The 23,788-nt window shown below is 38.8% G+C and overlaps 1 long non-coding RNA gene across 1 annotated transcript in view; it reads right to left on the minus strand.

Annotated features, from left to right (window-relative positions):
- LOC142599485 (uncharacterized) overlaps positions 1 to 17,717 on the minus strand; it is an 85,828-nt gene extending 68,111 nt beyond the window's left edge. Inside the window, exons 1-2 of the long non-coding RNA XR_012833054.1 lie at positions 17,615 to 17,717; positions 15,301 to 15,354 (exon numbers count right to left, since the gene is read on the minus strand). This is a non-coding gene — a long non-coding RNA (uncharacterized LOC142599485). The remainder of the gene's footprint in view (positions 1 to 15,300; positions 15,355 to 17,614) is intronic.
- Between the last annotated feature and the right edge of the window lie 6,071 nt (positions 17,718 to 23,788).

Below are 23,788 nucleotides of genomic sequence, written 5' to 3' on the forward strand. Positions count from 1 at the left end.
TAAACTGATGAGCTTCAGCGTTCTGGGTTTTTTCATTTCCCTTTTTCATGCACAGGCCCACACTCACAGGCCATTGCTAGGACACCACATTAATTAGCCAAATGGTAAAGGACATGCAGACCCTCTATTAGCATACAATGGCACAACTAAATTAATGTGTAGGTTAGAAATATCTAGTGCCTTTTCAGTTGAAGAGAGAAACTAACCTGAAAAGGTCAGGTCACTGACAAAGGTTATTGCATAATTGTGTACATTCCTGTTCTAATGAAAGATTTGATCTACCTCTGCTTGTCTAGGTCCAGCATGGAAAGTAACAAGTCAGGGAGTGTTGATGACACTGTGCAGCCAAACAAGTTCTTCTAGTCTCACCTAATTCTTTTACAGTGATTAAATTTTTAGAGGCAGAAGGGTTATATATCAACTGTCTTTGTAACCCTTTCCCATCTTTATGGCATTTTAAAATTTGTTAAGGCTCAAAGAATTTAAATCTAGTCCCTCATCAAAATGATAAATACAAACTAAACTACTTTGCTGAAGTCTAAGGTAGCATGTCTGTGACAACCAGCCTTTACTATTAATATGGCTAATTAAAAACTGACATTTGGCTTTGTTTTGACATGATGGGTCTTAGTATACTGTATGATACACAGTAGTGGGAGGATTGCAATATTCTACTGTGGCAAAGAACCATCTCATAATGGTCTGGGGTTACTAGGAAAACATAAAGCATTATTAAACTTATTTAACAAACCCCTTAAGCATGTAAGTATAGAACAACTTCCCTAAACCTTCTATAAAGCCACTACTGTCTCTGCATTTAAGTCTGTTTTTAATCAGGCTGTGTAACAGTGAATTGAGCAGAAGCATACAGAAACTACCATCATACCGGTTTCCTTCACAATTTTATTGCAGATTCCTGTAAGAGTGACTATTCCCAAAAGTTTCAATGCAATCTTTCGCATATAGTAAGCACTGCTGCAGATGAGAACGTGATAATTTGTGACAGTGGCAGAGTTTAAGCCTAATGTCACAAGACAAGCAGGGCTTTGATCTGTATTACTCCCACTTTCTTTGAGACTAAAGAACTTCTTTCTAACAGAGGAATAGCAGCAAACAGAAAGAGGTTCAAAAGGAAGAGTGCTGCTAGTTTATTGTATACTTTTCTCGAATGGATGGGGGATAGAGACTTTCCTTCCTCCTTTAAGTTAGCAGAGATCAAAAGTAATTACCAGAGCACAATCCAGAAAAGCACTTAAGCATATGTAGCACTTTAAGAATGTAAATAGTTTAATTTGATGGAACTTGCATTCTTCAGATGACATAAATGCATAAGCACTTTGCTGAAGTAAAGGTGATGTTGGTTATTTGTCATGTTGACAGAAAGGGAAAAGTTATAATTGTCTTAAATAGCAAAAATGCTAACCTCGCACTTTAGTCAACAATGGAAAAGTCTCAGCAGTGTTGTACTTAAACTACACACCAAAAGATATTTGTAAGTTGAAGAGACATATTTTTGTTTGCAATAGAAAGATTCAATCCAAGTAGTATTTAGTATAACATTATTAAAAATCCCTACTGAAGCTCTCATACACTTTTAACTGTGATAGAAAGTCATGTTCAAAGTCTATTGAATCCTTGTTTGTTGGGAATAGAAAACAAGAACTTTTAAGTAAATAATCCCCAAAGTTATGGTGGTCTTTGCTAAAAAAGGATAATAGAAAAAAATCCAGTATACAGTCACTATACAATAGGACTTAGAGAACTAAGTTGGCCTAACCTGCAGGCCAGGTTAGGCCATCAAGAAAAAATTGGGAGGATAAAAAGGGAGAAGAGCCATAGTGTCCATGATTTAATAATTAGTCAACTTAAAAAAAAAAAAAAAATTGCTAATGATCTCTTCCTGGTGGCAAATCATCTTCCAGTGAAATCAGCAGAAGGTCTTAATGGTTTCAAGGGGTACTGGACCAAGCTCTTTCCTGAAATCTTACAGGTTTTTTACATGTGCCGTTACACCACTTGATCAGTCCTATGATTTTGTTGCTGTTAATTTGTTCTAAAGATTCTGCAATGCTACTGAGTATCTGCCAAGAAAAACCTTCACAGAAAAAGCAATGCTGGCATCAGAGAGAAAGAGTGAAGGTCAGATATTGTAGTAACACAGTAAGCACCTGACTGAGATGTAGGATAATCCAGCAAAGCACCCTTGCTACTACCAGGAAGCAGTTGCCTGCACACATACTATGCATATTAACTCACTTAAATGAGATGTTAACTCTGATTTTTCTTGCTATAGTTTGGAATAATCACCTGCACCCATAAAGTTAACTTTGAAAACTCAGAATCCTCTTATGTGTAGCGATACATATAAGAATATTTTTAGGTACCCTTACAGTTAGTAATCAGCAGTGGTTGGCTTTATTGCTTAATTTTTTTGGTTTTAGTTATAAAAAATATCAAGTGGGCTGTTCAAAAGTAAGAACCTGTAAAGGTCATGAGTACTTCGCTGCCCTGTTCTGCAGTCTCCTCCCTGTCCCATGCCACTTAGTTCCAGCTTTTCATTGTAAAGTGGGGCTTGCCACTGCCATAGGTGAAGTTCCCACATTTACATAAATCAATATAAATCCTATATGCATTCCCACAAAAGTGGGCTTAATAGTGCCAGCATCACTACATCTGCACAGACATTAATTTTATTTCAAAATCTGTGGCAGCTATAGGTGGCCAGCTGTTTTCTTCCACCATCTTCCTTCCTTGCACTGGCAGAACCAAACAGTGGTTAAAGCTGTTGCTTGATAAAGATTTCCTACTATTCACTTTGCTTACTGTTTGCTCAGCTGTGGTGCTGGTTAAGAGAAGACAGTCATTGTAATCTGTGTTCCAATGAGAGGCTATGGGAATAACTTTTTTATTCCATTGATACTGTCAGAGAACCTGTCTTTTTGTCTTTCCACTGTCAAATACAAATCTCATATCCAGGTGAAGGGGCATTGCAAACTGGGCTAAGTGGTCTCACTGGCTGTATAATACAGTGGTAAGGTTCTGCTTTAACTCAACCAAATGTGCAGCAAAGACGCAGGAAAGATTATTCAGAGCAACAGATTTTCAGTGCTTTCCCACAGTTTCCCTCCCTTCAACAAAACAAAACACTTCTCTGACTTGTATTTGCAAAAGAATCATAAAAGAATCATCTTACTAAAGCATGGACATCTGTAACATACACTGCAGACATCATAGTGATATACATGCATTAGAGGAAACTATATAAACTGGTAACTCAGGCTTGGCTTTTGTACAATTTACAGCTACACAAAATTTTCTAACTAGTAGCTGCCTGGAGTAACTCTGAAGCAGTCAAATATTCATAGTCCAGTGCTTCAAGCACCCACTAGCAGACAGGCGCATATTTATTACAGTGATCAAGTTGCATTTGCAATACCCTCTGTGTCAAATGATGAAGAGCTGAGGAAAGCTGTATGCTACACAGCCCCCCCAAACTCTAACAAAAGTGCTGTTTTAGATCAAATGTCAGCAGTGCTACAAGTACGTATAATATATGTGTTTTACAATAGCATGCCTCTATCTTCAAGCAAAACAGAAATGGCTTGGCAACACCCTGACAACCAAACCAGACTCTTCAGAATTTCCTTGTTACAGCATCATAGCTCTTTATGTTTAACAAGTCATGGAGTCTAGTTCCACATCTGAAAACAAACAGAATTTCTTAAGCAAACTCTAGCATAAAAGGGGATGTGTGAGACACAAAGGAAGTACACATCCAAAACCTGCAATCAGAAACCCTAGCACTAAATTATAATCTATACTTTTTTTCCTCAATAAGCTTACTACAAGTTGAAATTTTGCTTTTGCTCCCAAAGAGGTACTTCTTATGGTAGGAAGACTGTTACATGAGCTATCTTCTGTAAAAAGCTTGTGGAGATAAGGCTGTAGTTTTTGGCACAACACAGGTAGGCCAGTTCAACATTTGATGCGGATATCGTGTTGGACATAATGTTGAAATTGCTTGGTTACAAATCCTAGTGGATTGTAGTAATTCATATAAATTACATCATCACAAGAAAATTCATTAAAAATGTGCTGATCAATTATATAGGCTTCCCTTCCCCTAGGACCATGTATATTTTGGAGTCAAGAGAGGATTCCTGTATTTTCAAAGTATTTGCTTATAGGGTCGGTCCAGACAAAAAGTTGCCCAGTGCACTATATATGTCTCTCTGTCTTATATACTTGCTTAACGAGAGTGGCGATAGAAAAGTATTAATTATACATAGCACTCCACAAGTTTAAATAATCACCTCCTGAGAACTTCTGCATGACTTTCGTTCTGGTAAGACAGTGGTGTTAGCACTCTACTAATTAAATCAGAAGACTCCAATAAATAAAAGAAAGAATAACTTGTCTGGAGACATGAGCAAAGAACCAAAAATAAACACTGATTTACTAATTGCACAATAGACTACCGTACAAACCTCAGCAAGAAATAGCAAATGTAAGGATCACTTTAGTTCTGCATGAGATTCCCTTGCAGAGATCATTTAAGAGAAAATGGATTCCTAGGTGTCTTCCAGCATGGTCTAATGATAAAAACAAACAGACAGTAAGAAAACCACAGAGCTGCACTGTAGGCCAAAGCAATTTAAACAAAAAAAGATTGAAGAGCTTTTCAGTAAGGAAGATAATTGTCTGCATCTTTTGCCAAGGAATATACCAGTATTTTTCTTTTATTTTCTTGCTTAGCAATATAGATGCTTAATGCATGACAGGAAATGGTGGGATGGAAGGATGATCCCACACATATAAACTCGATTGCAGGATGCATTAATTCCCTACCTTATCTATTTGTGTTTAGGAAGTAGTTCATTTGCTTTCCTTTTGTTCTAAATATCCTTAAAGTGAAGTAGCAAAAGCATGAAGCGGGTATCAAGTTTTCTCTCCCTCAATCATGGCTTTTGTGAGTCAAGCAACAGTTCTGACAGCTGCCTTCTATGTGTTCCTGATCCAAGCAGGCTGATAACTAAAGCAGTTTGAAAACCCAGTTTGTATATTCACACTGGTCTTTATTCTTCTTATTACCATCAAAGCATGTAGAAGTAATAGTCTTTAACCTTGACTATGGCTATGGTAGTACACAAATGTAGAACCAAAATCACTTACTACTGCCTACTTAAACTATAGAAGCAAAATTTACAGACTTCATCTGTAGACAAGAAGTTTTTTTCAGGGTGTCTGGTACAACCTAAATTAGTTTTTATTTGAGAAAAGCCTGTATTTGCATTCTTTACATACAATCCTGCATTCAGCACCCTCCAAAGTCATACTATTACTAAGGTACACAAAATAATGCAAAAGCCAGCCTTCTAATTGGCACAGTTTCAATGGCCCTATGTTCTAAAAGAAACATTCCCCTTTTTCCCATGTAGCCCACCTCACAATTTTTACTTCTTGCTGGTCATGCTTCCTTTGGCTGCCACTGAATTCAGTTTATAAAATAATGCCCAAAATTTCAGTCCATTCTCTGACGTGTTGGGGTCTTCCCCTTTAGATATTAATGAGATGGGCCATTCTGTCTGTCATGGCTTCCAGCATTTGGTGTCAAAAACCTTGTCTACTCTATAAAGTTACAAGATCAGCAGTGGGTTACTTGCACTAGCTACACCCTTTAAAAAAGAGCAAAGGCATGGCATAAACACTGTTTGTGCAAAATATTACAGTATGAAAACAAATCTCAAATCTATTGTACATAAAAGTCCTAAAGAAAGCAAAAGGGTGCATTTGTAAGCACTTTTTCATTTTTGAGAGTAAACCAAATAGCAACGATTTCACATACTGATATATGAATTAGTGGCTAAAAGTCCCCTTCCTTCCCACTAATCCACAAGAAATATAAAGGAGCACAGCATAGAAACTTAACCTTCACAAAAGAGGGGTTGAGAAAAGCAGGTTGCTAAGAACCTGGTATCTGCATCTTATTAGCATATAAATTTTTACATGCATTGCTAATAAATTTAATCAAGCAAACCATATTGTTATTTATAGAGCATTGAAACAATACCTAAGTCTCTGGAGGTCATACAGAAAAGTGAGAAAGGCATCTGGATGAAAAGAAGATTTATTTCTCTGAAAGTCAATTCTGGAAGTCTAAGCTTTCCACCTGACAGGGTAGAAATGATGGAGCAGCAGCAATAGTGGAGTTCAGGGCTTTTTGACACTAATAATAAAGTCATATTTGCTAATCTGAGAGTTTAGATGCTTTGTTTCAGATTGACATTATTCTGTCTCTGCATGAGCTTCTACAGTGCTTCTGGCAAAAAGTAGTTCAAATTCTATATTTTCCTATTCTTCTTTTTTATGGGTAGTATTCCTGAACTGTGTCTTCTATAACGTATTGTGGCACACAATGATAGTTGAGCCAAAAAGGCATTGCAGTGTAGCATGAGAGCAATAGTTACACAGAGAACCCATTTGGGGGATTTTTCAGATAACAGTTTTGATACCATTCTGATGTAAACCCAGTCATTTGTGCTCCAGAGCTGCACAACTCTGGGAATCCTATTACAGATCTCCTTATTGAACATTCAGTGAAAAATATGAAGTTCATTTCCGTGTAACAGAGAAAAGGAATTTGCCCTCAAGACCTCAAAGAAATTTTAGATGTGACAAAAGACCATGCACGTACAATCTACAAGCATATTAAAATGTCATGCTTCTCAGTCAGAACATCTTTCTCTCTCTGAAGTGAGAAATGCTGTGAAAAATGTCTTACCTCTATATCTCAAAACAGCATACTTTCATTTATCTTCTGGATGAATACCCCATGGAAATGAAAGGAGGTAGTTACCTGCCTCTCAGGAGGACAACAGAGATGACCTTCACAGTTTATATTAAAAAGCTCTGCCATCCAGACTTTCATGCTTTTAATTTAGGAGTTTCTGTATGATAGAAATTATTCTATATGATTCCTTTTTGAAGGAGGGAAGACCAAGTTTGAAGTATTTCTAGTTTTGCACAGAGGCATTGCCAAATACAGGTGAGAGAAGACATATCTTGTAAAGGTTATAACATGACTGGACAAATCAGTATGTTGCTGAAATGAAAGCAACTTCAACCCCTCTCTATCTTCATGTGCTAGTTTATATACACTTTACAGTGTATATAAAGGTTTATAGACACCTTACTGGTCAGTAAGCATGCTGTCTTCCCACCTTGCAAATTTGAACCCTGTAGAAGGTCTCCTCTTTGTAAAGATACGCAAGTACATAGTGCTGTGAATAGGTATCTATTTTCTGCTCTTTAGGCTTACTAAGAGCTTTGTCTTCTGCTTGTATGTTTTAGAAATCACCCAGTTATTTACCACACCAGAGATGAATAAATGGTAAAAAGAATTTGAATACTTAGTTGAAAATGTAATTCCATTGTATACATGACCTCTAAAGACTCCTAATTTGTAAGAGGTTACATCAGGTTGTATGAGAGAAAACAGCTTTTTGCAATTCTCGTGTTGAGTTTAAATCATTATTTACAGAGTTAGTCCAATGCAAATTTGAAAGAAAACTTTAAAAATAATTATTCAATGTTCTAAACATTAATTATGTGATTACAAGTTATTTGGACTACTTAAAAGTTTTAAAATTTTTTGAAGTATTTAATTAATTATTGTATAATGACCACTTCTTCCCTGATTCTCCTGTCCTCCCGATCTACTGTAGTCTCCTGTTATGTTTTTCATTTCCAGGATCACTAAGGCCTCTAGATGACAAAGTAGGTTTCTACTTTTAAAAGTTATGGCAGTCAAAAATAAATCAGTATATCCTATTAAGGAAGGATATCTTTGCAGGATATAGACAAGAGAAAAATGTGGGGAAAAAAATGTCCCAGTCCTTTCATATAATGCCATTGCACTGCATACACAATACATGATCTTTGAACACATACAGTAAGGAAAGCAATAAGTGTTTATGGTCATGATTAAACTTCAAAGTGTGTTTTGTACGAAACACTTTGACGCTTGAGACTGTTTGAAGCATGCCAGTCTTTTATAGGCAGAACTGATTCCCAGAGTCATTATGCTGATAGTATGACAGATTATGGTGGCTAGATAAGGCCTTCAGCTCTTGTAAATCTTGCTTTACAATTCAGGGGCATTACAAGGAGTATTTAAACTAAGAAGAAATGTCAGTTTGGGACCAGGTGCAACTTTCGCTAGGTTTAGTAACCACTCAATTTGCAATGACTTTGCCGTGTAAATCGCTCAGTTCTGAGAGACTTCCAGTACCTTCCCCTGCTGAGAGCTCAGACAACAGAGAACTATCAAACAGTAAAGTGAAGAGTTATAGATAGCTCATACTCCTATGAAGAAAAGGAATATGTCCTAATGACATAGGACAGAATGTTCAGCATGTTAATAAATTATCTGAGAAAAACAGTGACAAACGGAGGTGACAAAGTTTTCTCTTTAAATTACGGTTATTCAGGACAGTAAAAATAGCTATAAATAAGTAGAGAAGGAAAAGGGTGACTGGACAATAAAATAGCAGAGGAAATGCAGTGTAGATAAAAGCAAAGTGAGGCACAGGAAAAAAGAAATCCTAAATTTACATGTACAGTGAATGCAAGTTGATTAATAACAATCAGGATTGGGATTTTATGTTTATGATAGTTTATCTAGTTCTGTGAAAACATTACATCAGTTCTTGATAACAGAAAAACAAAACAGGGAACAGACAGAAAATCTCACTGTTTTACCATACATAATGCAGCGTTACAATACCTAAGGTTTGAATATTGTGTGCATTTTTTATGATTTTAAGATGTTACTCATCTTAAAAGGATATAGTAGAACCAAAGATTATAGAAAATGGGCAAAAGAATGGCCAAAGATATGGAATAGTTTTCCTGTGTAGATATCTCAGCTTGGAAAACAAATGACTAGGGAGGGATATAATTAAGGACTATAAAGCCATGCATTAAACAGAAAGAGCAAATAGAGGATGATTATTTACTGTCTTTCCTAGTACAAGAGTGAATGTGCATTAAATGCAATTATGAAGTACTTAGTCAAAAAGAAGTAGGTGGCTTTTTTACACAGCATGCAGTTAAGCTGTGGAACTCATTGCTACAGGATGTTGTGCATCTCCCTTCCCTCAAAAAAACTGAGTTTAAAAGATCAGACAAATTGACAGGAATTATCTCTCAAGGACTATTAAATGAAAAGATACCAACTTTTATGGTGCATATCTTAAATTACACCTGAACTGGCTATTACTGATAGCTGGGAATATTGAAGAAGTATGGCTACAGTATGCTGTTACACTTTTCCCAAATATCTCTGCTTGTGACTGCTGAACATAGGACACTGGGCTAGATGAACCTGTGATATGTTAGAGTGCAGCCATTTTTTGTCCTAACAGAGTGATGACAATGCCATTGAGGATACAGCAACTACAGCTTTGCAATGTGGCAGACCACAAATGTCCAAGCTCAGCGGCAGATCAGCTGAATTAATGCAGCAATGAAGACATAGACATAGCCCCTGAGGATCTGATGAAAGCTTCATCTGAGAGCTCTCTCTAGAGCAGCTATAAAGTAATTGCTTACACATATGAAGTCAGCTGAGATCTTTAATAACAAGACAGTAATGTTATAAAGTGCATGTTATATAACACTCCTGTTTGATTTTTAAATCCATTATAGAGAGCCAAAAGATAATGTCAACAGAATGGATGATGGTTCCAGAGGCTAACTAATGCTATTATTGTCCTGTAATGCCATGAAACAATGCTATTCTGCTCTTAAGAAAATATCAAAACAGCCAGTGCTAGCCTCCAGCAACATAAAGGCAAGAACTTTGCACAATGTGTTCTGAAATGTCACAAAAGACTCTCACCATAATTTGAGCCAAACCTGTCACTTTTAATCCCAGTTACAATTCTGATGTATTTTTTTAAGAGTGATATTACCATAACACTAGAGAGACTAGCCATAATCATTGGTATTTCTGCTATGTCTAAGTTAGCAAGAAATATGGTGCAACAGGAGTCAAACAGTAACTCAAAGGTGGTGTTGCTGAGACCGCCACCATCAACACATGATGGAGTTTGGGATTTTTACTTTAGACTAAATTTACTCTGCCCCTCTGAACTTAACATTCACATTGTACATACATCCCAGAGCTGCACAAAGTTCCACAGTTGTTGCTTTGAATCTGTATGTCCCACTTAGAGGCTGGGGTGCATCTTGAACACAGCTTACAGTTTAGGTCCCTCTGAAAAGAATCTGGAGTTTGTGCATACTAGAGCCACTTGTGAACCAAACTGATGTGTAGTGTAGGTGGGTACAAGTAGGGGATTCTCTTTATTACCCAAAATACTAAATCTGATGGCCATTCTTCTGCTGTCAAGCCACAGTCAGTGTGCAGTCTGTAATACAGAGAATTTTTTAACTGCTCATTAAAAGCAGTTAAGGAATTGTATCGGTTAAGTACCACAGAATCACAGAATTGTTGAGGTTGGAAGGGACCTCTGAAGGTCTCATTTTCCAACCTCCCTGCTCCAGCAAGGCCACCTAGAACCACTTGCCCAGGACAGTGTCTAGATGGTTATGGAACATCTCTAAGGATGGAGACCTCAGAACTTCCCTGGGCAATCTACTCCAGTCCTCGGTCACCCTCACAGTTAAAAAGTGTTTCCTGATGTTCATATGGAACCTCCTGTGATTCACCTCACACCCATTGCCTCTAGTCCTGTCACTGGGCACCACTGGAATGAACCTGGCTCTGCCTTCTTTGCACCCTCCCTCCAGGTATTTATATACATTAATAAGAATCCCCCAAGCCTCTTCTCCAGGCTAAACAGCCTCAGCTCACTCAGCCTTTCCTCAGAGGAGACATGGTCCAGTGCCTTAATTATCCTTGTGACCCTTTGTTGGACTCTCTCCAATATGTCCATGTCTCTCTTGTACTGGGGAGCCCAGAACAGCGCTCCAGGTGCGGCCTCATCAGAGCTGAATAAAGGAGAAGGATCTCCTCCCTCGACCTGCTGGCAACACTTTCTCTAATACAGCTGAGGATACCATTCTTCTTTGCAGGAGGGGCACATTGCTGGCTCATGTTCATCCTGGTGTCCACCAGGGCTCCAGACCCTTTTCTGCCAAGCTGCTTTTCAGCTGGGTGCCTCCAGCATGTATTGGTACATGGAGTTGTTCTTTCCCAGGTGCAGAACATTGCACCACTCATTGTTGAGCTACTGGCTCATTTCTCCAGCCTGTCAAGGTTCTTCTGGATGGCAGCATGACCCTCTGGTGTATCAGCCACTCCCAGTTTTGCAAACTTGCTGAGGATACACTCTGCCCCATCGACCAGCTTAATAATGAAGATGCTGGTCTGGACTCAGTACTGGCCCCTGGAGTACAGTGCTAGTCACCGGCCTCCAATTGGACTGCACTGCTGATCACCACTCTCTAGGCCCGGCCATTCAGCCAGCTTTCCATCCACCTCACTGGCTGCTCATCCAGCCTGTACATCAATAGCTTGTCTATGGGGATCTTATGGGGGACAGTGTTAAAGGCTTTAATGAAGTCCTCTCCCCTCATTTACCAGGTCAGTCACTTCATCATATAAGTTTATCAAGTTGGTCAAGCATGACTTCCTCTTTTTGTGTTTGACTTTGGCCAGGAGCTAGTTGTTCATCCACACAGGACTCCTGGCATTTTTGTCTGACTTCTTATTTGTTAGGATGGAGCTCTCTTGAGCTTGGAGGAGATGATCCTTAAATATTAACCGACTTTCTTGGGCTCTTCTTCCCTCTAGAGCCTTATCCCACAGGACTCTAGAGGGATCTAGAAGCAGACATCTCAACTTCCTGTCCCTCCTAAAAAGCCTGTATCCCTCCATTGCAATACTCCAGTCATGGGAGCCATCCCACCACAGCTCCACAATCCCAACAAGATCATAGCCCTGCAACTGCACATAGATCTCTAACTCATCATGTTTATTCCCCATAGCACTGCTTTACAGTTTTGGTTTTCTGCCACTAAAGAATTTCATTTAGAACATACTTTTTCACATTTATATAGATTAAAAAGTCAAACCACAAAACTACATTATTCTTAACAACTGTATATCTATAACCAGATATTCTACTACATATTAAATATGGAATACTTGACAATATCAGGTATTGGCCAGGTTAAGTATTGTGTAATAGAGGCATTTAATCACTGATTCCAGATTGTGGCAGGAAAGGCAAATAAGGATATGAGAGGAATGAATGACAGTTAAGATTTTTTTGTTTATTTCCCATATGAACAACTACTATAAGATATGGAACAAAAGAAAAAGGTGCTAGGGCTCTGGAACCTGTCATATAAAACTGCCTAATGATTGTTTGAAGATAGTGTAGTAAATCAAAAACAGCACAAAGAAAGTCTGAATGAGAATCCATCTGTTAAGATTTGGGCGGTTCATTAATTTTAAGTCACTTATGTAACAAATGCTGTCAAAGTAGGAAAATAGGATAAAAACATAAGCGCTTATCATTAGACCAGCTACAGAGCAATTAAAATTTCCAGAATAAGCAATGTGTCAAGGAAAGTAAATTTGTATTAAGACTGCTTTAAACATCCAGCCTCTTTCTGGTGTATATTTTGTCAGTGGGGAAGCTGAGAAAACATTGCACTGAATTACACAGGTCATGTGGCTGTGTAAACTCAGAACAACTGTACTTGAGAGAGTAACTCGATACAAATGCTGGCAGGGAGGACAAAGTGTACAATCTGACTTTTTTCTTGTTGGGAGAATATGCTTGGATGTAACTAGGGAGATCAGCCTCTAAAGGTGGAGTTGGCCCTGCTAGTTTGGCAACCTAAATCCTCCTGTCACTGAGGTTTTGGGTGCGAAATTTCCTCTGTACAAAGCAAAGATACATATGCAAAACATTCATAGACCAAGCAATGAAAATGGTTGTAAAATTGCAATGATGTAACGAAGTCAAATAGCCTCAGCCTGTAGTTTCAGAAATATGCAACACTCAGGGGCTTGCTTTCAGATGGCGGCTGTTAAGGTTGTTTTCAGACTGAAAAGAAGTAACAGCACATAGTATGATTCTTGTCACCCTTTTATTGTATATTGACATGGTTTAGGCCCAGCCGGCAGCTGAGCACCACGTGGCCGCTCACTCACTCGTCCCCCAGCAGGATGGGGAGGAGAACGGAAAAACAACGGCAAAAGCCTCGAGGATTGGGATAAGGGCAGTTTACTGGGACAGCAAGGGAGGGGGAAAACAATCAACAACAGTACTGATAACAGATATTCACAATGGGTGATAACAGAGAACACTTTACCAATCCAAGGACTGACCCACGCTCAGCCAGACGCTCAGCCCGTGCTGAAACTGTGCCACCCCTCTCCTGCCCCACTAGTCCCCCTTTTATGGTGAGCATGATGTCACATGGTATGGAATAGCCCTCCGCCAGCTTGGGTCACCTGTCCTTGCTCCTTGTGAAATTAACTCTATTCTTGCCAGAACCAGGACATACATCATCTTCCTTGTTTGGTAATTTCCAGTATTTCTTGGTGAGGAAGGAGTTCACTCTATAGCCTATATGACGTATCTGCTTCTTGGCCTTTGTTCTTTTTTTTTTGTTAACTTAACATAGTTATGAAAAGACACTTTATTTCCTGAGGATTTTGCTGCACTTACAGGCAAAGGAAGACAGGGTTTGGTTTTGTTGGCGTTTTGTGGTTTGTTTTTTTTTTTCTTCCTGAACTGCCATGTCCCCATGCATAAAACTCAGAATATTTGAAAATAAGATTATAGAAAATCTAAGCTATTTTGTCTATACATTTCTTCTTATTTTCAGCTTTGGAGACAATGCTGGGTTGCTCAAGGCAAAGATGTTTCCTGAGTGGTATTGATGATGAAAATGATACCCAGGACTGCTGGATGAAAATGGGGCTATAAATAAGTGTTCCTGAAGAAAAGCCAAAAAAAGGACTTCATGTACAAAATTCTGCTCTTTTCTACACCATATGACTCTCAAGTTATTAGACTGATTTCCATGGCTTAAACTGATGTTGCCTGAGCAGGCTTCACCTCACAGTAGCTAGCTGATTTTATTTCAATGTCATATTCCAGGGAATGCAGTCAGTTGAATACACAATTATTATTTTCCCAATTTCTAATGCCAGTTTTGGACAAATATATAATCTGTGAAATCTATGGTATTATATTTTTCCAATAGGACATGTTTGAAAGCCTGCACTGTCGGATTTAATATTTATGTCCTCATGACACATTAAACTTGCGTTTGTCGAAAACCAAGAGGTAAAGATAGGCCAGGACCTTAACAACAATAACAAAATATTTCTTGAGATCTCTTCCAATCCTATGTTGTACAATATTTTTATCTATTAGAAAGTTTTGTTTAAAAAGAAAAGATAATGAAGAAAGGAGGAAGTGGTGGAGTAAATTCTTTTGTCACCGCTGAAGTCCTTTTAATGACATGGAAAATTTTCCCATCTCCCGCTTTACAGCCCAAGGTTGCTGTAGTAAATAAACATCTCTCTCTCTCAAACTCTCTCTCATGTGCATGTGTTTGCATGTGGTTTTTGTATGTGTAGTCCTAGTCATGACATTAGTTAGTGGAAGTCATGTTCCTATGTCTCTTCTCAGACTGTCTAACTGCCATGATTAACCCAGTTCTCTAAAGTTTCCTTTTTGCTGTAATCTAATGAACAGTACTTCTTTGTTTGCTCACAGTGAGAAGTATGTTTACTTTCTAGTTGTATTACACTCCTAAAAAGAGAGTACACTCTCCATTCTTATTCTGCAGGTAGCAAGATATAATTTATCTCAGGTTTTAAAGAAATAGTTTTTCAATTTTACCTTATTTGTTAACAAAACCAGAAATTAAACTGAAAAGGTTTTATGCTGCTCTGAATCTAAGAACTGGCTTTTTAGGAAATAATAACTCAGTTAAACTTAATTGTGTACCTTGATTCAAAGCAAGCTGTCTCCATATTTCGACTAACATTCAGCATACTGTTAAGTTTTAAGTACAAAGGGCCAGATTTGGTTCTCGTTAATGTCAGCAGTAATGACTGGTTGATATAAATGAAAACAGACTCTGATTCTATAGAAAGCAGTAGTTTAGCAAGTGTGTGATTTATTCATAGTTATGTCAAAAAAGGCCTACTCTAGTTATAGTAGACTAGTTATAGAATGACTTCAATATTTTTCATATTTATATGTACATTATTAGGTAATTTTGAATAAAAAGGAAACTTACACGATCTTCAAACTCTTGCCATTAAATTTTCGATTCTTTTAATCTCTTTGTAAACTGAAAAGACAAAAGGTACTGACTTCTTGCTGAATGATGACTTTTATATCTGTACATATTTCAGATCAAAATTAAACTTTATGCTTGCCACAGCACATCATTACAATTAAATGAACACAGTGTACTTCTTGAAGGTTATAGTTTTATGTTCCCTTGCACTGTATGTAGTTAACACTGTGAGAACTACTTTATAATTTAAAAGATCCCCAAAGACTTTATATACTATTCCAATTTTACAAATGGGCAAATGGAAGTCAGAGCTGCTAATACTATACAAATAATAAGCAGCAGAGCAAGAACTAGAACATACTGGTTGACTGCCAGACTCCTCAAACTAGAAAGAATGATGCAAAAAGTAGGTTGCACATAATAAGCCATAACAAAAAGGCAGAAAATGACCTGAATTAGATGAGTAGTAGCACTATTGACTGGCTAGATTTTATTGTACATGCACAGCCAGAAATCAACATGCTCAGTGAATGAGTTTATCAGACAGACAGAACAATCCATTGTGATATGTCTTGACTGTTAGTGGTGCTGGCAGTTCAGCTGAACTACAGGCTAATTAGCTAAGGATAAATTAATCTGTTCTCAAATGTGGCCTGCTGATTTTTGCCAGGTTGTGAGCTCTGCTTAAAAGCATGGCTTCTTTTGGTTTGGTTTTGGGGGGTTTTTCCAAGTGTTTAATTTAGTCTTCCTTGGAACTTGAGTAAATAGTTGCATCTGCAGCTATGAAATATTACTTTAACATTTTAAAAGAATTTTCCTGAGTGAAAAACCTGCATGCGTTGGATCAATGTCAGATCATTTTCCAGTTAATAGTGGATCTTTAGATTCGTTGTGCAAATGTTCTGCAGGAAATATCACATAGCCAGTCTCAAGGAAGACAAATATTTAGTTTTTGAAATACTGTCCTTAAATGACTACATGTAACTTAGGCAAAAAGAATTTGGCACAAATCTCTTTATTTTACTTTAGCTACCATAGATGACGTTTGTTCACAGTTCTTGAGGTTTTTAAAACTTGGGATCTTGGTTCTGTTAAGTTATCCTCGAACATACCTAGTTTCTGGCATATACTATTGTTTCAAAAATTCTGCTTTAATAGTAGCTATTTCCAAATGCTCTTTGTGACACTTGGTCTTATAGCTCTGTCTTATTAGAGCTGTCAGACTAAAAATATAATTGATATTTTAATTTTCTGCAAAGCATTTTTTAAAAGGAGAGAAAAAAATGGAGAACTGCACTCAGGATACTTATTTTCTTCTAAAATCCATTGAAATCACTTCCCATTAATCCAAACTGGAAATGATGCTGTTCTGCACAGAGAACTAATATATTTGGGGTTGGAACTAGATGATCTTTTAAGGTCCCTTCCAACCTAAACCATTCTATGATTCTATGGTAATAGGCACCATCTTTCCCCACATAAACCTAAATTAAAAAAAAAAAAAAAAGGTTTATTTGAACTGCTAAACATTTAAGTTGATTCCTCCCCCCTTGAATTATATTATGTGTCCCATAAAAACCTGATTTTCAAGTAAGCTGTCCTTCACACTCAGTTTTACAGCCATTGGTGACAGGAGCAATTCACACCATGCAGAGAATATGTTAATTGCTTGCACCTACACAGACTGTCACTGGGCATCTATTTGAAGTTAAATATGGCAGCAATTGTTTTTGCCTAGAATTAGTGGTTTGTAAAAGCAGCTCTCCATTATCTCACCAAACATGCTGTCAGCTGAGCTATAAGCATAGATCCTTCTGTTCATCCGCAGGACTGAGGGTTTGTGCAGCTGCAGAAGGATCAGTTTCTGGTGCTTTGCTATCTGTGGATTCACTCCTGAACAAAACCACTGCAAACAACTGTAATTTCTCCCATGGTTAAGCCTGCTATTTTAGGATTCCCATATGCTACTTTTTCAGTTTAACCTTAGACTTGGATTTGTGTTTGTTAATTTTTATTCACATCATCTCCCTTAGAGATTTTGGTCTAGAGCTTCTGCTGTTGGAGACCAGCAAGCTGCTTCTCCTCACACAAATATATGAAACTTTGTAAATTTAATTTTGGGTATTCATGCAAATTTTCACCATTTATCATGGGAAGGCAGCTCCACACAATTCCTAAGTATGGGCTTCTTTATTTGAATGAAAACATGCTGTACACATAACCTGCTGGAGATACACCTCCTGCTGTGTCTGATTAATGGTGGATGTAGTGTGTGTTAGAGGACATTGGCTTTTTGTTTCACCTTTCATACCTTTGGATGAAGCTTGTTTGCTGTCAAGGCCAAACTGAGGAGGCCTCACACTGGAGTGCCCCATCTCACCTGTAAAGCCGAGCATTCCCCACCGACACAGGCTGTCGAACAGAGAAGAAACAGAAGTAAAAGGACTGTAAACAGATTCTCTCACTGTGCCTTCCAGGCCATGTTCTTTTCTTCTGCCTGTTTGCAGCCCAGCAGCAAAACGACTGGCTGGGTTCTTGCGGGTTCAGTGCTGTCACAGTCAGGTGGCCATGGCCATCTCCTCTCCCCTCTGAGGTACTTGGCTACTTACATGCTTCCTCCTCTTTCCCATGGGTTGGCAAGCTTAGCTGTCCCTGAGGGCTCACTCCTCACCTGGTCATTTCTTCACACTACTGTCCCAGCTCCCACCACAAGGTTCCCCCAGGGAGGGCTCAGCCCCCTGCTCTGTCAGGAGCCTCCCGTCCTTCCCAGCAAGGACAAGCCGAGCCCGTGGCCTCCTCTGCTGCCAAGCTGCACCCTTGGATAGGAACACAACAGGCTGCACGCAATAAATGGCAAACAAACAAAATAAAACAGCTACAGCCTTTCACAGCCAGTAACTCTTGTGGAAATTGCAGCACCAAGGGAGCGGTAGCAATGCTGAAGTGAGGGAGATGCCAAGCGGGGGCAAATATCCAAGGCCTCACGTGCTGACCGCACTGCCATGGCAGGTGGTGGCAGCTCCCAGCGCTGATTAGCAAGGGGCTGTGGGGAGGAAGGCATGACTGTGCACTAAGATGTCCGTCTCTTTGAGTGCTACAGCGACTCAAGCTGCCTTTAACATCAGCTGCCTGGCACATCTGTCAGAGCATCTTCACAAGACTGCCTTGGTTTGCTGGCCTCCTGTTGAGCAGGGCCTCATCCCACATTTCAGGCACAGGTGAGCTGGACCTCCTGGCAGGAAGCCTGAGCCTAGGGCAAGCATGCCACCACTAGCAGCAGCTTTTGCACAGCCACACACAGCCTTGCACCCTGCCTGTGCCCTCAAGGTAGAGGAAGAGCCCTCCACACTGTCTGGTGGAGAGGGAGGTTTGAAAGAGGTCTTGCACATGCTCATTTGGCTTTTTAAAAAATTTCCACTATTTGCATTGAGGTATTTTCTCCTTTGGGAGCTTTCTGCAGTTGCAGCTCACGTCCTGAGATGTGTTGCTGATTTTACTTGCTGCTTTTGCTCTAAGACAGATGCTGGAATATTTTCCTGTTTCCCTGAGCAGCGTGCAGAAATCAGATGTCATGTTTTTGTGAAAACTGAAAATTAAATGAAAACTGGTTTGTACTAGCAAGTTTCAGGCTTGGCAGCTTAGCTCCCCTCTGGTGGTATGACTACCTGCATGACCACTCAGTATCATCTGCTTCAAATTCTTCACCTTTTTATAAAGAGTTTCCCATAGTCTATTACCAGCTTCCTAATAAGGCACGTGGTCAGGCTGTTGTCAGCTGCGAGACTGGTTTTCTCTGAAGTTTGTGAGTTTGCTCTGACAGCCCAGTTTGATTAATGGCAGCCCAGTGGCACAGAACACAGCAGGGCCAGAAAAGGCAACATGCTCCTTTGGCTCAGATTTGACTGATGAACCAGAAAAAGCTGCAGAGAATGCAATTTTCCTTTTACATGGGGTGTGCGATCAAATTTATTTCAGTGCATATTAACTAACAGCAGCAGGTTGTGCAGTTAATAAAACATTCACATCAGAGGAGAGATGGGGAGAGAAAACAAGAGCACAACCTTGGGTTTCTTAGCCTGCACAGCCAGTGCCAAGCTACTTTCATGTATCATTCAAGATAAGTGAACCGGGATATTAAGCAAAAGCAACAGGGAAAACTAGGTCATATGTGATTTATAATTAGGATATTCTACTAAAAGGCTTGCAAGACATAAAAAAAAGAGATATAATGATAAAGTTTATTTAGACATTTTATTTATTTAGGAATATTTATGTGTTTAAGAAATAAAATATCTGGTGCACTGTGCTGCTCATAGCCATGGTCAGACCAGGTTGCTCAGGTCTTCATCCAGATGGGGTAGGCAATCCTTTGAGGATGGAGGGAGCCTGCACAATCCCCCTGGGCAGCCTGTGCCACTGCTTGCCTAGCCTTCTAGCGGAAGGGCACTCTTACAGCTGGTCTTTACCCTTCTTGTCCCTCACCCTCCCACCATGCCCCACTAAGAAACGCCCAGCTCCATATCTCCAGTAGCCCCACACACACACCAAAGGCTGCTGTTAGGTGTCCCCTGAGCCAGCCCTTCTCCAGGCTGAATCAGCTCTGTTTCCTTAGCCTCCATTCACAGGACAAATGATCCAGCCCTAATAATCTCAGTGGTCCCTGGCCAAACTTAATGATGTAGTTTGTTTATGTGTTTGCCATACTGGGGGCCCGGAATGGAACACAGTATCTCAGTGCAGTCTAATGAGTACTGAATAGATGAGGACACTCCTCCATTAATTGACTAGCCATGATCCTGTTCATACAGAACACAGCTGGACACAGGCTCAGCTTGCTGTCTGCCCAGACCCCCAGGACCTTTTCGTTAGAGCTGCTCCCCAACCTGACAGTCCCCAGCCTGTATCACTGCAAGGGGTTATTCAGTCCCAGGTCAGGACTTTGCAGCTGCTGAATTTCCTGAGGTTCCTGTCGGTCCAGTCCTCCAGTTTGTTTAGGTCTCTCTAGGTAGCAGCCCTGCCCTTAAGCATATTGAATGGTGACGCCAATCTGGTGTCATCTAATTGTAAGTTATAATAATCCATTTAATTTTTAAACTTTCCTTTTTATTTTTTTTCCCAAATATTCCTGGGCAAAACAGCCTTCACAGAGGACTTCTACAGGAATTTCGACTTGTCTGCTAGTGGGACAAACCAAGCAGAACTTGTTTTAGGGCTATTGAAAAGCTAAGAAAATTAAGCTGCCCTTAAGCTGTAAGAGGATTTAGCAACACTTAATAAAGTTTATGACATAAAGTGTGTATTGGCCTCCTGGAATTGAATTCACAAAAACTTGGCCATCATTTTGGATTCAATTTCCATGTTTCCTTAAGCTACAATAAGACAAACATATCAATGTCATCTCTGTTGAAAAAGTTTTTGAATTGAGAATAATTGGAATAATTGACCTGGAATATAATAAATAAATAAATAATCAAGATTGCATTTCTTAGCTTATGAAACATTAAGTTGCTCAGAAATGAGAGACAGAGTATACTTTCTCATAGTTCCATTTTTCCTTTCATTCTAGAGATAAGCTGTTTAATATTTATAGCCCCTGTGATCTGTACAGTGGTATGAGTCTGTAGATGTCCTCAGGTACTGAAGAAGGACCAAATCATTAAAGAACAAAGACAAACATATACGTATCAAGTTCCCTTTTATTTCATAAATCAATTTTGATAATTTTCTTCACTTGTTGGCAAACAAAAATCTGATCTGTACTGTCTTCAAAATCCAATAAAGAGAAGGCTCCAGGTGAGTCTGGGAGATGTTACACCACAGGGACAGGGCAGATGACTTTTGTGGCAAATACAAGTCTCAGCTAAACCATACAAAATTCACAAATCCCATCCAGGGTTGAGTTACACCAGTGCTGCTGACAGTATAACTAATAAAAGAATTTTAAAAATACTGGCTGAACCGCTGCCTAGAGCAGGTATTTCCAGACACAGAAGTATGCAGAGTTGGTCAAACTAGTTTAGGTATTATGCCTAATTTAGGAAAACAGAAAAAAAGTCTTTTTTTTCCCTTCCTCCTCGCTTTCTTTCCTCAGCAAGCTGCTTTTGAGGTTTTAGATTAAAATGCTTCAAAGTAAAAAAGGACAAAGTACAATCTAATCAAAAGCTGTCATGCTAGGCACAGTTTCCACTAATTCCATTGATAGCTGAATATTGGCTATGATTTGGCTATGGCCTGAACAAGCCAGAGAATCATTGTGGAAATAATTTTAGTAGCTTCTAGCCTTTGAGTTATCCTTTGAGAGGAATAATAAAACTTTTAATCACTCAAAGTAGATATATGTATCAGGAATCCAAAATGTCAGGATCTAGAAATCAATGCAGTCAAGATAAGATCTGCATATCTTTCTCCACCAGGATTGTTTTCAAATAAAAGGCTTTTTTATTACAGAATGTATTACTTATATTAAATAAAAGGCTTTTGATGATCTTTTAACTTTCCATTTCATCTCTCCCACAGCCCTCTTTGCTAAATGTTCTTCCGTGGTGGTCTCTTCTGTGTTTTAAGTGTTATCTTTTATGAATGGAAATCTCTATAGGGTTCTCATTATGAAAAACATATTTGGCAAAGTATTTTTAATGGTGACTGTGGCAAATTTGCATTATATCCTCAAGCACGCTCTATCTCTGTGTTAGATCTACCTGAAGTGCACTAATTCACCCACACAGAAACAAGGCCATCTCTTACCTTGGGCACTAAATACATCCTTTCTTAAATTTGCACCAGGCCAAAAGATGCCGGTGCTCAAAAGCATTAATATTGCTAATACAAGAAGATTCAATGGTACAGATCTCTGTCACACATTATATTATGTTTTACTTTGCATCAGCCAGTTAGAGAAACATTCCTCCAGTGTGTAGCTGCTTACTGTATGAACCTGAATACTCTTCCTGAAATATTGTATGCGATTTTTTTGCAGGTCATAAAATACTAGAACTCCTTATCCTCTATATTCTTACTGTAGATGTTAAAACTAACTGTATTTGTCTGTCTTCTGGTATCACTCCAGTTCTGGAGTCTGAGCACAGGATTCTTCTCATTTAACTTGAGCCGTATGAGCAGTTGCTACCTGGTTTAAAAATCAAATTCTGTCTCTTTGTAATCAGCACAGACAGTTCCTAGACATTGAAAGCATATGAACAAACCTCTGATTTCATCTGTATCTTTCCATTGACTGGAGATGAAGCCTACACAGATATGAACTCCAATATCTACCTTTCAGGCAGCTAAAGTTAGGTGAGATTGTATGATTGTATTAATCAGTTTCTCAGTGGGTTAGGCAGTTTTTTTAATCTAGAAAAACTATATTCAGACTTCCTGTTTTCTTAAAATTCATAAACCTTTTTTAATATGACCAGCATTTTTTTTTTTTTTTTTTTTTGATAAAATACTATGTGAAGTCAGACTTATTTGCTAAAACTCATCTTTATGGATCAGGTAGGTGTCTGATAGATTTTTTTTTTTTTTTTTGTCATTCCACTCTATTACTCACATGTTTGTGGCAAGCATTTCAGTCCATATTTAGGCCGTGTGTGTATATGTTAACACATCTGGAGTGTGATACCTTAAAAACACTTGTGTGTGATGGAAGTTGGTCAGTGCAAATAAAAAAGTAATGTTCTGAATCTGAATGCTAAATCACCGTTTATTAAGCATTATCAGATATTATGCTGTAGGTCATCTTTCAGAACAAAAAAATCTAAGGTCCTTGTTATTTGTGGACATTTAAGGTCTTGTTGTTGTTGTTTTTCAGCACTGTAAGATATGCTGTACGTAAATCCTGGTGTTCTGGTTTCATTCTGTCTTATTCTACCTGCTAAAATTCCCTATTCTATTAACATGTTTCAGTTGCTATTGTGTGGCATACATGATACTGAGATTAGGCAACTGCTGACTGCACACAGTGAAGTGATAGTTAATTCTTGCAGGTGTTATGAGGATGGATTGACATTTTTATGATTCTGTGTTTACTGCAGCCTTTTACCTTAAAATGATCTGAGTCAACCTCGCCACCATGTCCTGAGGTCTAAGGCAGACCTCAAATTACCTTTCCTGAATACTGATAACAAAAGATAATCGCTGCAAAAATGTGCAGACACTACAGTCACAAACTTGATACCTGATTTTCCTCCAAACCCTTCCATAAGCTTTTCCAAGTACATGCTCTCAAACACATGTTTCTCCTTTCTTACTGTACTGTGACCCGCTCCGCCTTGCCACCAGAAGCCTAAACTTCATATGGGACTTCACCATTTTCAGTCCCATCTCCAGCTGTTAGTTTCACTGCTTGCACTCTTCTGTCTGGTATTAAGTAAAACAGAACACATATTTCAGCCTCAATAAAAAAGTGATAGATCTGGGGTTTTTTCACATCTAAAGGAGGATTGTGTCAGAATCTAGGTTCAGCACTGGCCTGATATGAGGGCTA

This window comes from Balearica regulorum, chromosome Z, assembly GCF_011004875.1.
Source record: "Balearica regulorum gibbericeps isolate bBalReg1 chromosome Z, bBalReg1.pri, whole genome shotgun sequence".
Taxonomy (NCBI): Eukaryota; Metazoa; Chordata; class Aves; order Gruiformes; family Gruidae; genus Balearica; species Balearica regulorum.